Raw genomic sequence first — 13,861 nt, 5'->3', positions numbered from 1 at the left:
AATTCATCATACTGGTACTGCTCAGCTGTTTCTATATTTTCACAAACATGGTGGATGCTCTGACACTCTCCGGGTCACACAAGTAATCAGCCAGGGAGCCACAACATCATGGATGCAGCTCCTGTACATATAATCAGCACATTATTATTATTATTATTATAATTATTCAGTTTGGCATTCACCATTTTAGTCACCCAGATGCAGCATCATAGGCCCCTGCACAAAGTAGTGTGCACACATAGGCATCAGAAACATCATGTGCCCCGATTCTCCTGGGGCTCCCGGCCAGTGCCCATACGTGAAGACGGCCCTGCCCTGATGTGCTTCTGTGGAGTTCATCATTCGCAAAGATTGTGCTCTGCTCCTGCAAGTTGGCTATTTTGTGTTTTGCACAACTTCACCACAAGAGGGCGCCAAACCCCTTAGTTTGTTTCAGCTTGTCGGGCACAGCTTCCAGTAAATTTCGCTCTTTGGATTCATGTGATTTATCGGCAGTCCTCCTCAGAACACTTTTTGGCGTTTCACATTTCTTTGGCAGAGACTTGAAAGGAAGAAAGTTCAGAATTTGACTCTTACAGTCTAAAAAAGATAAGCAGAAATCTCTTGTTGCTTTGTTGGCCTGTGCTTTGTTCAGGTTTGGTTCCCTCCTTGCACCCAATGCTGCCTTGGAGAACCAAGTTGGGCAATTTATGTACAGCTAACTGGATGTTATTGTTAGATGATCCTGGAATCACAGAAATAATAATAAACAAAGCGGGAATGTCTCGGCCATTCAGCAGGATTTCTGAGTAGCTGCTACACCATGAATCTGCTGAAGTGGTCTGTCCAGGGGGACCGCAGTGGGAACACCTGGGAGGGGAACCTAAAATGTGAGGTCCAGTGTGTGCTCCTCAGTCTGTGGAGGGTCGACGGACATACGAAAAGGTATGTACACTCAATAATCCAGAAATGTTTGCAAATTTATTAAACATCCAAATCTGAAATCTCTCATTCATAGACACATTCTTTATTGATGCCCCTTTGGCAGTCTTGTTGGCGAGTCTCTACAAGCTTTGCTCACCCAGATTTGGGCAGCTGATCCCATTCTTCTTGGCAGACCTTCTCAAGCACCATGCAATTGGAGGGGAAGCGTCCATGAACAGCCATCTTCTGGCCTCTCCACGTAGGTCCTGTGGGGGCTTTGGCTGGACCACTCATGGACACTTAGACACTTGTCCCAAAGCCACCCTGCATTGTCTTGACAGTAAGCTTCAGGTCATTGTCAGGATGAAAAGTGAACTAAACCTGGCCAGGCCCCAAACGCTGCCTGCTGGCTTCAGTTGGTTCAGAGGCATTTTGAGGAGCTGCATGTTAGCCCCCCTGTTTGATTTTCTCACATGTTCTTAGACATATTGCAAGCCCCGGGCTTCAGGCACTTTAATATAATACAATATACTTTGATTAGCGCCTAGATAATATATAACAGACAAAAGGATCAGGGGCTTTGATCAGATCATTGATATAATGGCCAAAAAGATCACAGGCTACGTGCAATAAATCAGGGGCTTCAGCCAGAGCGGGAACCAAAAAAACAACAACATGAAATATCCACAAATCTATCAGAAAGCCCCAAAAGAGGAAGGATAACCAACAACCCCGGCTTGTGAACAAACATGACAAGAAAAGAATCTTACACAGCAAAAATCTATTTATCAAGAACAGAAACAACAGAGCAAAAATAGACCAAAGGATCCGTCTAAAAGTAATCCTCCAGCAGACAAGACCAGAAACACAACCCAGAAATCCAAACCTTTAACCAGAAACAAGAAAGCGGCAAAAACAAGTAAATCCAACAAAAACAGCGAAACTCATAAATACTCCACAATGAATGACATGATCTCCTGCCCCTGAGCCTTCTCAGCTGACTTAAAAGGAGCCACAACACAGGCATTCAGGAGTGGTGACATCAGAGTGGCTCCGCCTCCTGGAGCTCCACCCACAAAGAACAAGGAAGAGAGGTAAACACAAGAAGGCAGAACATGGACTGCCGTGAACTCGCACCAAGGAGAGTCTCAGTTCCGAGATGTGCACTGTGATGAATGAACTGCTGATGGTCCACCGTAAGCCCACAACTTCAGCCTCACTTGTGAGATCTTTGCAGCGTGAGATAAACGGAGAGTGGCTCTCTTTAAGTGGGCCGTGCAGAGACCCTTTCTGATTGATGCAAACTGAGTGTGTCCCGGTGACATCAGCCGACCTCGCTCACTCTGGCAGCCCTCGTCTTGACTACACTGATATTTCTGTTTTAGGGATTGAGTACCATATAGTTTGGTGGTTTGACTCGGCAGTCTGATGTATCGATTTTCTGGCGCAGATCTCGTCTTGGCCTGCCAGTTCTTGGCTGTGTCTCATCTCCTGGCTCCTTACAATTTAAACCTGCCAGGCTTCCCAACTCCAGCAGAACAGCCAGAGGGAGTGTTTGAGAAGCGGCATCCAGGGCATCAATCCAGTGGCGATTGTCGTGAAAGTTAACATTTTCTCACCTTCATATTGTTACATTTCAGCTCCTTGTTTTATGTCCTTTTTGTGTTATTTATTTGTTACTTTGTCCTCTGTGCCAGTGTTATGTCCCTTGTGTTTTGTTGGTGGTTCCCCGAGAGGCGGGGCCACCTCCCATCACCACAAGGGTTCACCCACAGTCCTATAAGGGTGAAGGATACGCCACAGTCTGCTGCGGTTCATTGGAATGCGCTTGTAGAGTGCTGAGTGCTCCTTCCGAGTTTGCTGTACCTTGTGTTTATTGTCATTTTCTGACTTTTGGCCATTTTTTTTTTTTTTTATTTTTGCTTTGGATTTTGTTCACAATTGGATTGCCTTTATTGTTACAGGCAGTTGTGTTTGCCCTTTGGTACTCTGCTGAGCTTTTGTTTGTTCTTTGGAGCATTTCTGTAAAAGTAAAACCTTTAAATTATAAAAGTGCTACGTTTGCCCTTTGAACCTGCCGGAGTTTGACGGTAAATGCCCCCCCACCTGTGGCCATTTTTGTGAGAGTTTTCGGAGCTCTTTAGTGCTTTGAACTCCATGTTCATAACACATCTGCACTTCAGGCCTTTCAGAATGGCAAAGATTGTTCAAAGTTCATCGTCCTAAGGGGTTCACAGCATTGCTAAGTAACGGTCAAGAGGTTTCAGAATTGGTCATTCCAAATATTTTCACACCCCAGGCATGCAGCAGAAGCATGTCAGAGTGGCCGGGACCCTGCAAAGTTGATTCTTCTAGGGAGTTAACAGCATTTCTCACTCCAGCATTCCCAATGGCTAAGACTCCCTCAAGTTGATGGTTCCAGAGGACTCCCAAAACATGCAGGACAGGCCTTTCTGAATGGCCCAGTCTGACTCTGGCATGACTTTTTAGAAAGGCCGAGCCCTTACAAAGCTGATGGTTCTCAGGGATACTCTCCAGCATGAAGGGGAAACATCTCAGAATGGTCAGGAATTTTAAAGTTTGGTCATTCCAAAGAATTCCCATATTTCTTTTACACTCTTGCATGCATCAGAAGCGTTTCAGAATGGTTGAGACTCCTTCAAGTCGATGGTTCCAAAGGATTTCCAACACCGTCCCAACATCTCCAGCATGTAGAAAGGGTAGTGGTCTTCTAAGGGTTAACAACATTTCTCGGTGCAGCATTCAAGAGAGACGTGGATGGTTCTGAGGGTTAACATCTCCCCGTGGTGTGCACGAGGGCCATTTCCAAACGGTGCAGACTCCCAAGCTGTCGAGGAGAACGTCCATCTTGCTTTGCTCGTTTTCAATGCGTAGCTCCGCCATCATCAGTGTCGTCCCTGACTCTGAAGCCCTTTGCCAGTCCTGGAAGTCCTCCTCGATGATTGCTTTTCTTCTAATAAGTGCCTGCTGTTGCGTTTTTCTTCAGCACGTATTGATCCTCGTGTGTTTATTTTCAAACTCTCCCCGTTCATTTTGTTTTAATAAGGCGCCCATCGCGTGGAGCACATCCATCCTGACCGCCGGAGTCGTGCAGAGCGCAGGTCTGATGCTGCGCATACGGTTAATTACCAGAATGCACATCCTGAACAATATAAAGTAAGCAATAACGCCGGGGCCTGCGTTTTAATTACACTGAACTGTGCAAGAGGAAAAAAATCCACTTGTTATTAATATTTAAAAAGGCGTTCGATTGACAGCCTTCATGATTTATTCAGCTAATGCAGAGTGCAACTTAATGATTCTTTGTCAAAAGCCGTACTAATTACAAACACAACCCCCACCCGCCGACACACACACACACACACACACAGACAGGCTGCTGCTAAAACCGCAAAGGGCCGCCCTGGCCATTGTGCTCCATTATACCGAGCCGGAGAAGGCCGATCTCCTATCAAGGGCACCTGGCACTCGTCACGTCTATGGTGGCATCATACTGGGCCTGAAAGAATCGGTTAGAGAACTGAGGCGTGGTAAGGTGGGCCAAAGCATGGACAAGTTGGGGACGTCCTCCATATCCCTCTGTTTACCAGGGCTGGAAAGTCTGTTCATTTCCGCTGAGTTGGAGGGGTTTGGCGATGAAGAAGCCTGAGCCGTTAAAACTCGGGGCAGAGAAGAGGACATTTTATTCAAAGTCAAGAAATACCTCCGATGATGTATGGGACTGTAAGGGTCCATTCTATAAAAGTGGGGTGTTGAGGATCATTGGCACATCAGGACACCAAAGCCCAACCCCTTTCAACCGGGCTGAATCATGACGTGCTGTGGTGACCCACTTCAAATCCCAGCCCGGACTATAAAAAGAATAAAGTCTGAATTATCATAAGCCGCCCTAATATGGGGTGTTCATAGGGTTAGGGTTAGGGTTAGTAAAAGTAAAAAATGATTTACTTCATGAAGTTTAAAGTCTGAATATTCTTGAATGCTGCGGTGGGCTGGCGCCCTGCCTGGGGTTTGTTTCCTGCCTTGCGCCCTGTTTTGGCTGGGATTGGCTCCAGCAGACCCCCGTGACCCTGTGTTAGGATATAGCGGGTTGGATGATGGATGGATATTCTTGAATGTGAAAGACGGTAATTTGAAGGTCCATGGAGGGCTAGTAAAAAGTTAAAAATCCAAAATAACATCATATTCACGATCGCTGACCTTTTGAACATTCTAGGAGTGGCTCTTAGGGTGCTGGGACCACCAGTTATGAATCAGATACCCAGAAAATGATCATATTTGTGATCAGAAAGTTCAAAACAGCATAAAAATGACACTAGATTGACCTCCCCCTGGGGTCAGGTGATGTGGCCGCCCTGAGAAGCTGTGCAGAGGGCGTTAAGTGTACCTGCGATGGTGAGGCACTTAAAGAACGAAACTTACGGGACCCGTTTCTCCAATTAAATCCACGGGCCTGGTTACATGGCAGCTGGCAGACCTCGGGAGGGACCCTGCGTTGGATTGGCTCAAGTGAGTGCAGATTGGGCTGTGAATTTGCAGGCAGAGGGCACAGCAGAGCAACAATCCCTGGCTGTGACATAACTGTAGAGACATGGTATTGTACAGTGAATAAGAAACTGACACGACTCTGGATAATGATGACAACTCCAAAACCGCGAGACAGATTATGCTTCATATAAAGTGCATTGCAAAATAACAACCCACGGGTCACTTTAAAGCAGCATTTCTCAACCAGCGAGTTGCGAGCCACTTTTGGGTGACAGTTGGAAGTTGCTGTTGTTTATAAAGGTAGTGGGACGTGGTGTGTCGTGAGCGGGTTACTCTGTGGGTCACGGCTCCAATGATCTTTTGCTTGTCTCACCCACTGTTCTGCAAAAACACTTAAATGGGAAAAAGCGGGTCACAGTACCAAAGATGATAAGAAACGCTGCTCTTAAGGGCACGACCTTCAAAGCCCCAAGGCATAAGTTGAGGCTGCACCTGAGCACAGGTATGGAGAGAACATTTGAGGCTCCAGGGACAGCCTGGAAACAGGTAGGCAGTGCCAGGCACAAAGAATACGTCACGTCTTCCAAAAGGAAATATCTTCCTAGACAAGAAACCACGTTGAGCAGATCATGGAAAACTGGAACACGTTTCCTTACTTCAAACTATGGAGGCGAGTTTACGGCTCGTTTATTTATCCACACTACAGCGCCACCTGCTGGGAGATGGACGGGCAGTGCACCACATGTCCTGATTGCAGAGACCCAACTAGCTGGCACACTGGTTGGTTCTTCTCAATGTAGCTGATCGCTGTCAGTCTGTTGAAGTGCTTTGAGAATGAGAAAGGCGCTATATTAATAAGATCTCTGTTATGCTGACCTCCAGGCTGGGATGTCCCTCTTATTTTAACAGGTTGATGAGGACCGGACTGCTGCTCTTCTTCTTCATCATCACTCTCTCTGTTAAACCCTCCAAGTTGGTGTTTTATGTGTTATTACCAGCCAAGCAGGAGGCCGCTGTCACTCACATGGTCTCTGACCTAATTGGCGTGTTAATGAGAACTAATTGAGCGGCTTTGCCCAGATCATGAGCTTAAACACCCATTAAAGTCTCCCTTTACAGACTACATAGCAGGAGGAGACGTCCACAGCACTTTCTCCTGCTCTTCTCCGACTGTCCAGTCAGTCACTCTTGATGGCGCGTGCCTTCATCCCAGGGTCCTTGATTGTTCTCCCTTTGTCTAAAGATGGCCTGAAGTTCTTTTCAGAGGATTACATGTTAATCTGGTCAGCAGAGTCGGCGCTAATCCTTTGTAAAGCCCCTCTGAGTGCACAGTAATCTTTCTTAAAAAGATTTCTGCACAGCCTAAGAGTGGCTTTAAGGGCTTTAGGTCTCAGGGGGAGAAAAACGGTATCTGCAAGTCAAGTGTATTTGGCATCTATTGAACCGGAGCGGCCATTAAGGACACCGAGATTTCAGGAAGCCAATGAAGACCCCAGTGTCCACCTTACAGTGTGGGAGCTTTCCGAGTCACCTGTGATGACGGAGCCCCTGAAGGATGGCTCCTGTGCCACGTCACTGACAGCCTTTGTCCCCTTCTCCTTTTAACAGATATACTTATAAAACACGGCTGGCCATCTGCCGGTCTCCTATACAATCCTACATTCTTTGACTGATCTGGACCAAATCTGGCATAGTTCCACTATAGGACCATACAGACAAGACAGATTATTTTTGGGCCACACATTTTTGACCCTGTGGGTCCCAGTTATTTTTTTTTTACCCCCGTGTGCTACAGTTTGCACACCAGTGCCACCTGCTGGCTCAGAGCAAGAGAAGCCAAACTAGCAGACACAGTGAGCAGAGCTTAACACGACTTACCGGGGCAACAGCGTGTGCTGCTTCTATGTACGGTAAAACACAATGGAGTGTCGTGCACATTTACAGGACGGTGTGCAGTGAGGCTCCATCGAAAGTGGAACTGCAGCACAACACAGAGCTGAAGCAAAAGGTTGTTGCCGAGCGCCTGCTCGGCTTTTCTTCATAATTTAAACTCTACGACATGCCCATCTTGAACTACAAGGACGAGTCAGACAGGACAGTATTCAGGATTACAACCCAACGAGACGATACCGCAATCCTGGAATCCCAAATTCTCGACTCATGAGAGCAGAGAGGCAGTGTGGATGACGGATCGGACACCAGCAAAAATAACAGTAGGCTGGCTATTTGGAAAGAGACACACAAACCTTTGCTTTCTTTCCTTAGCCCATTCTACTGTACAAATATATCCGGGCAATGCCAAGGAACTTTGGCTAGTTAGTCAATAAAGAAGAAGAGCTGCTGAGCCAGCGCGGCCTGGCAGGACCCATGCTTCCTATGTTGTCCATTTTCACTTTGGTTAAGTTTCGTGGGAGACGGGGAGCTGGGGAGGCACGAATTGTAGGCTGAAAGCACCATGACATACACTATCTACACGTATGGATGTAAAATGAACGGTATAAACATACAAGTAAATACAGTACATTTTGACAGAAAATGTGGAGATGACGATGCTGCCCGTCAGTGTTTTTGAAAAACATTTCCATCAGACACCTCTGGCTGGGCGGGTGAGGGGTAACCTGCGAGAAGATGTTCCAGAAGACAGAATGTTTCGCTGAACCTGGTAGGAGGCACACCCTCCAACTTCTCCGCTCCATGGTGCTGGCCCTTTTTATTGACGCGCCTCTCTCTTCTCATTTTGTCTCGTTCTGTGTTCCGTGTATGGGTCGTACTTAATGGCTTCCTCCCGTGAATTGCTTCCACTTTGTTTTATGTATTACTGACCTCTGCTCTGCTCTGTAATCCGCCGCACATTCGCTCCCTTGTAGGACTATAAATAGGAGTCACTTGGAAGAAGCTCGGCTCAATTCGTTGGATGGCTAATTGCTCCTGTCACAATGTTGCCTCCCGGGACGGGTTTATCCTACTTTTCTTGGTTTCCAAGGAATTGTGAATAACTGCTATCATTGTTCACTTTCACTTATTTATGTGGTCCCATGAACAAGAATATCTGCCAGCCTGGGTGAAAAGATTATTCATTTTAGGGTGCACCTAGTTAAAATATGCCACAGTATTGGTTAAGCTGTAGGACTGCAAAAAAAATAAATAAATAAAAAGTAAGAGCTGTAAAGCCAGTGAGAGTGTCTGTCTGGACCCAGGGGTGAGAAGTGGGATCTGTCTGGGATGAAGATGGTGGGGTGGCAGGGGTGTTATTGTGATTCTTCATTTGTTTCCGGTTATTTATTCATTTTGATCATTTTCAAACACAAAAAATGTGCAATTTAGTTATTCAGTGTGTTTCAATTACTTAATAATTGAATTAAGGCAGAAGCTAAAAGCAAAAAAAAATCACAAAAATCAATTAAGAACAAAAGACCTTCGATTCAGGGCAGGAGGCAAAGGCCAGAACATCCAATCCAAATGCTAAACTCTAGAAACCGGAATGAAGACAAAGACGCCAGGCTGAAGCTCTTCATCCACCTTCTGCTTCAGCTCAAGTACTGCTGGGCTGGCCGGTGTCCAAGCTGCCCAATTAGGTGGTCCCGTCTCCTTAGGCTCCAAGTACAAGAGGCAGGACAGACAGTAAAACACGCAGAGTACATAGTTAACATAACACAAAATGGCAAAACAAGTAATAAACATCACATGATTATGTAAATATAACACAGAATAGAATTAATAACAAAATACACCAAATGGTATTAACAAAACAAATCTAAATAAGCAGAAAACAGTTGAGCCAGGGAAGTAAACCCGGGCCTATCAGAGACCCCCACCCTAATGTTATGATCTGACCTACAGAACCAGCACACCTTTTAACAACACCCCAGGGAGGATTCAAACCCCCCCACTGCTTACAAGCTGCACTTTTCCTATTGGCAGAGAGTCAGCCAACAGTGTAAACCATTGGATAGGCTGCCCAGGGTGGGTTCCTGCATTGCCTGTTGCTGCTGGGGCAGGCTGTAGAGATGGATGGACGGATCAGCATTACACGTTGCGATCTTTGTCAGAGATGATCCTCAGCAAACAAGTCCCAATACAAAACCTGAAATCAGAATCCTTAAAGCAGAAGCAAAAGCCGCAAAAAACGGTAAATACAAAGGAGCAAATAAGAATGAGGAGTTGCCAGACCCACAACTACTGTACATTCACATTGACTGGCAAGGGACTGCATTTCCCATAAGGCTTTAGAAGGATGGGGGCAGTCCTTCAATGGTGATGGACAGGTGGCACAGCTTCTCATGGAACCTTCCACAGAATGAAGGAACATGAGATTACATCACACCCGGAAACTGCATAAAACCTAAGCATAAATTAAATAATGAAGACAAACAATATATGATCAGAACAATTGTATAAAAAATAAGAAAAAGAAGAAATTTGAACACTAGCCGGAGAGGAACCCCGGCTTGTCCATAACAAACGGCTGCTCCACGGTTCATGCCTGCAGGCCTGGCCTCCCCCACCTTCACTTATTCAGGCTGCTGCCTCCTTCTCCTCCACCTCCATATAAATTTCCACAGAATAAACTTTTTCAAATGCCGGGGCCTAGTTAGTGTCTGAGGAGACGTGCGCACATGGCTCTTGGGCCACCGGGGATTTGTAATTCAGAGGAGGGTCGGCCCACCTTCGGCGAGCTGTGCCTCGGCTATTGTCAGCCTGTCATGATGCAGTACGTCTAATTTATCATCTCCAGCTTTATTTACCTAATTAGGGCCGCTAATAAAGAGGTGTGTCGCCAAAGTCCATTGATAAGCTGGTGTGATCAGTCAAGGCACTCAGACAGCCAGAGTCTTTTCAGAGGCAAAAATGGGTGGACATTTCTGGCACCTTTCTGTTGAATTTTACAATGGCGCACAGTTCGGCCGCCACCTGCCCCCAAGGTGTGCCTGAGACAACCCTTGGCTGCTGTGGATGATGACTTTAGAAGAAAAGAGGAGCTGTGTCACAAGTTACTAAAAAACAGCAGTAGAATGAAATAAAATGAAGAGAAACGTGAAACAAGTAGCTGTGCATTAGAGTTGAAATCGTCACTCGTCATGTGGCTGATGTCTTTATCCAAAGCGACCTACAGCATGCATGTGAGATACAAATACTTTCATGCCATTTGGTTTTTCCAAGTGGAACCCAGGCAGGTGAAGTGACTTGTTCAGGGTCACACAATGGTGTCAGTAGTGGGATCTGAATGCAGAGCCTCATGGTAGGAAGTCGAAAGCCTTAACTACTAAGCCACACTGCCTGCAATGCATCATAATGGGACAGGACATCCTGTTAGTGAACTTTAAGATATTTTAACATTAAGTATATTTTTGAACACTCAATTATAAAAAAATGTTTGTACACATTTTACAATAGAGAAGAATGAAACAGATATTAGAACACAGTATACGGCATAAGTGAAACAGATACAGGGAAGAAACAGTCAAATGTATTCTGTAATACACCTTATGAAATATATTAACGGAACACTCCACCAGAAAATGATATTTATTACTTAGCAACTGTGTGCCAATATGTACAGTATATGGGAAGGTGTATGTATGTATAAGCTGTATGTGCATGTGTATGCTGCCATGCATGTACACTAAAAGGTCAAGCACATAATCATTTCGACATCGGGGGCAGCTGCTGATGGGGCAGTGGGGTGGCTCACAGGCTTCTGAGGGCTCTACACCGGCAATTTCCCTGGGGGACAGACAGAGAAAGGTGCCACAAAGCAGTTACTAACACCTTTGCCCCTTTGTCCCTACTAGGCAGGCTGGACACCACTAGGTCACCAAGGTCTTCTGACATTACTTCCTCCCCACCTCTGGAAGTCCCACCCCTTTGGTCCAGTCCACTCAATAAGAGCACAGCAAACTGGAAGTCAGTGTCCATTCTCAAAGCTGCATCTGAAAGAGCCACTGCTGTGTCCCGAGGAGTGCCCACCTTGTACTTTGTGAAAGCTTCTGGTAAACACTTCATGACCCGCCATTCCATTCTGCACCAATTCTCTACCTTGTCCTCTTTGACTCTGTTGTAATGTTCATACGTACCATATATGTACTGTATATGTATGTACATCTTCTGGCCACTAGGGGGTGTCACTGATCCGAAATCCCCAGGCACAACCACACGACAGTCCCGAGTACAAATCATCATTTCTTTGCAAAGAACACCTTCTACAGGCTTCTTCCTCCGATATAAACAATGCAGTCCAATCTCTTCTTCTTCCTCCCTCCGTTTCAACTCCGACTCCAACTACCTGGGAAACATGGAGTGCCAAACTACTGTCTCCAGCAAGCACTTCTGGGTCAGGTGTAGCCATCCTGGGACAGGGGGTCCTCATTCTGACAGCTGGTGGCAAACAGGGAACCCAGCAGGGCAGCATTCAGGAACCAGACCCCTCTACGCTTCCCCTACTGGGTGTCCAAAGGATACCTGGTATCTAAATATTATTAATGTCATTCATAAACGTGTCCCTGCTACAAATAAAATTATTCCATCAAATGAACAGCCAGTAATTAATAAAGGAGTGCACTATTTGGCCTCCGAGCCGCCCCAGATGCCAAAATGATTATGTGCTTGACATGTATATCACATGACCTTTGCCATGAGGGCAGCTCACAGATACTCAAATGTTTTCGTAAACACAACTGACCCGCACACTGCAAGTCTGGCGCCTATCAAGCGCCACTTTCCTCTTTTCCTCACTTGTGACTTATTAGCCAGCCTCATGGCAAATTGCTTCATATATTTTCTGGGAGGACGGGCCCATATGAAGACATCAATACCAAGTGTGAGGCTGAGACCCAGGTGGACAGATTGCTATCAATTGTGGGCTGAAGGAGTGAGTGAAAAAAAGGGCGACAAACGGGGAATGATATGTCACGGTATTGGCGCGTATCAGAAATACCTTTGGAGCTGCTGATGAATGGCCGCAGGGCGATAGCAGTGCTGAAGTCATCAGACTTTGGTAACTAGGATATCGATTTCATTATCTGCAGAAGTTTGACAAATGTAAGCAGCGGTCAGTTCAAGTGAAAAACACTGCTGCCACTTTTTAAAAAATTGTTCAGAGTTGGCACAGCTGCCATGAACAGACGACTGTTCGACCGAGTAAGTTCGACCGGGTAAGACCTGATCAAAGCCTCCACTTTGCCTGATTTGCCCGATGTTTGTTATGCCGAGTAGCCTGACAGTCTTTGTAAAATGGCTTTTCTGTGCGGTTGCCCCTGTGGCTGACGGGGCTGGAGATGGTTTCAGTCAGTCGGGCGTTCAATAGCAATAAGAAGAGCCGAGAAGGGTGCTCACTATTAAATGCAAGCAGAATGGAAAGTCAGGCAGGTCATCTCAGTGGGGCACAGAACAGGCAGAATCTAAAATGGCTTTTCTGTGTGTGTCTGCCCTGAACTGGACAGACTCTACGATTCCAAGTTGGCCTACAGTGTTGGCCTCAGCGAGGCAGTCGTTGCTCCTGCAGGTCACTCTACACGTGGACGTTCTGATTTGGGCAAAGGGAATGCCGATGTCCCACAACCTGTTCATCAGGGGGCTTGGCTACTCTTCAAAGGAGCTGGGTTTAGGAGTTAGGACACCTGACCCGATGACGCCATTCACGTTTTAAAACTGTGACTCCCTCGCTGTATGTGCGAGTACATTTTCTTGGATATTGCTGGCTTTTTCAGATGGGCCCTAAATATTACACGACAGCCTCTTTAATTATAATAATGATAATAAATCCCAAGGTGCACTTGTAGTCCAGCAAGGCCCCCAGCACAAACTGTCATGGCCCCAAGCCGTCCTGTCATTTATGCTCCCGCTCTCTGCAGTCCTAACTAGGAATGGCCAGCTGACAAAAGATGGATGCTGTGAGTGACGTGCCGTCAATGTCTACAGGCCCAGGTGGGCAGAGGCCTTCTTATAATGCAGCATGTCAGCCTTATCCGTTTGTGTTTGACTTGGGGTTCACAACACGATTAACTTCTGGTTTTCAATTTAGCTGACAAGATGTCTGAGTGACCTTCTGGAGATGTCCACTCCTAGCTTGTGTTTTGTTTTCTCATTTTGACATTTCTCTTTGTCCGTGTAAGTGCAGACAACATCAGCAGCAGAGGCCATGGTGGACAATAAGAATTAGTGAGTAATTAGTCCTCTGACGGGTATGACAGGAAATCTTTGCGGGGATCTGCAGATGGATTCCAGTTTACAAGGAAGAAGCTCCTATCAGCGGACTTATCAAGAGCCATGAATGGCAGACAAAATGAACGGTGTCCACAGAGCTGATGAAAGCCGAGATTGCGGACATATAAAATATTCTTTATTTTCAATGCTTATGATAATGCACTCCTCTCTAGGCTTAGGAAGCAATGAATAATTAATAAGTGCTATTAGGGTGTGAGCCATATGGCAAGAAATTAAAGATAAAATG

The sequence above is a fragment of the Polypterus senegalus genome, chromosome 17 (assembly GCF_016835505.1).
Source record: "Polypterus senegalus isolate Bchr_013 chromosome 17, ASM1683550v1, whole genome shotgun sequence".
NCBI lineage: Eukaryota > Metazoa > Chordata > Cladistia > Polypteriformes > Polypteridae > Polypterus > Polypterus senegalus.
This window is presented reverse-complemented; position numbering follows the sequence as displayed.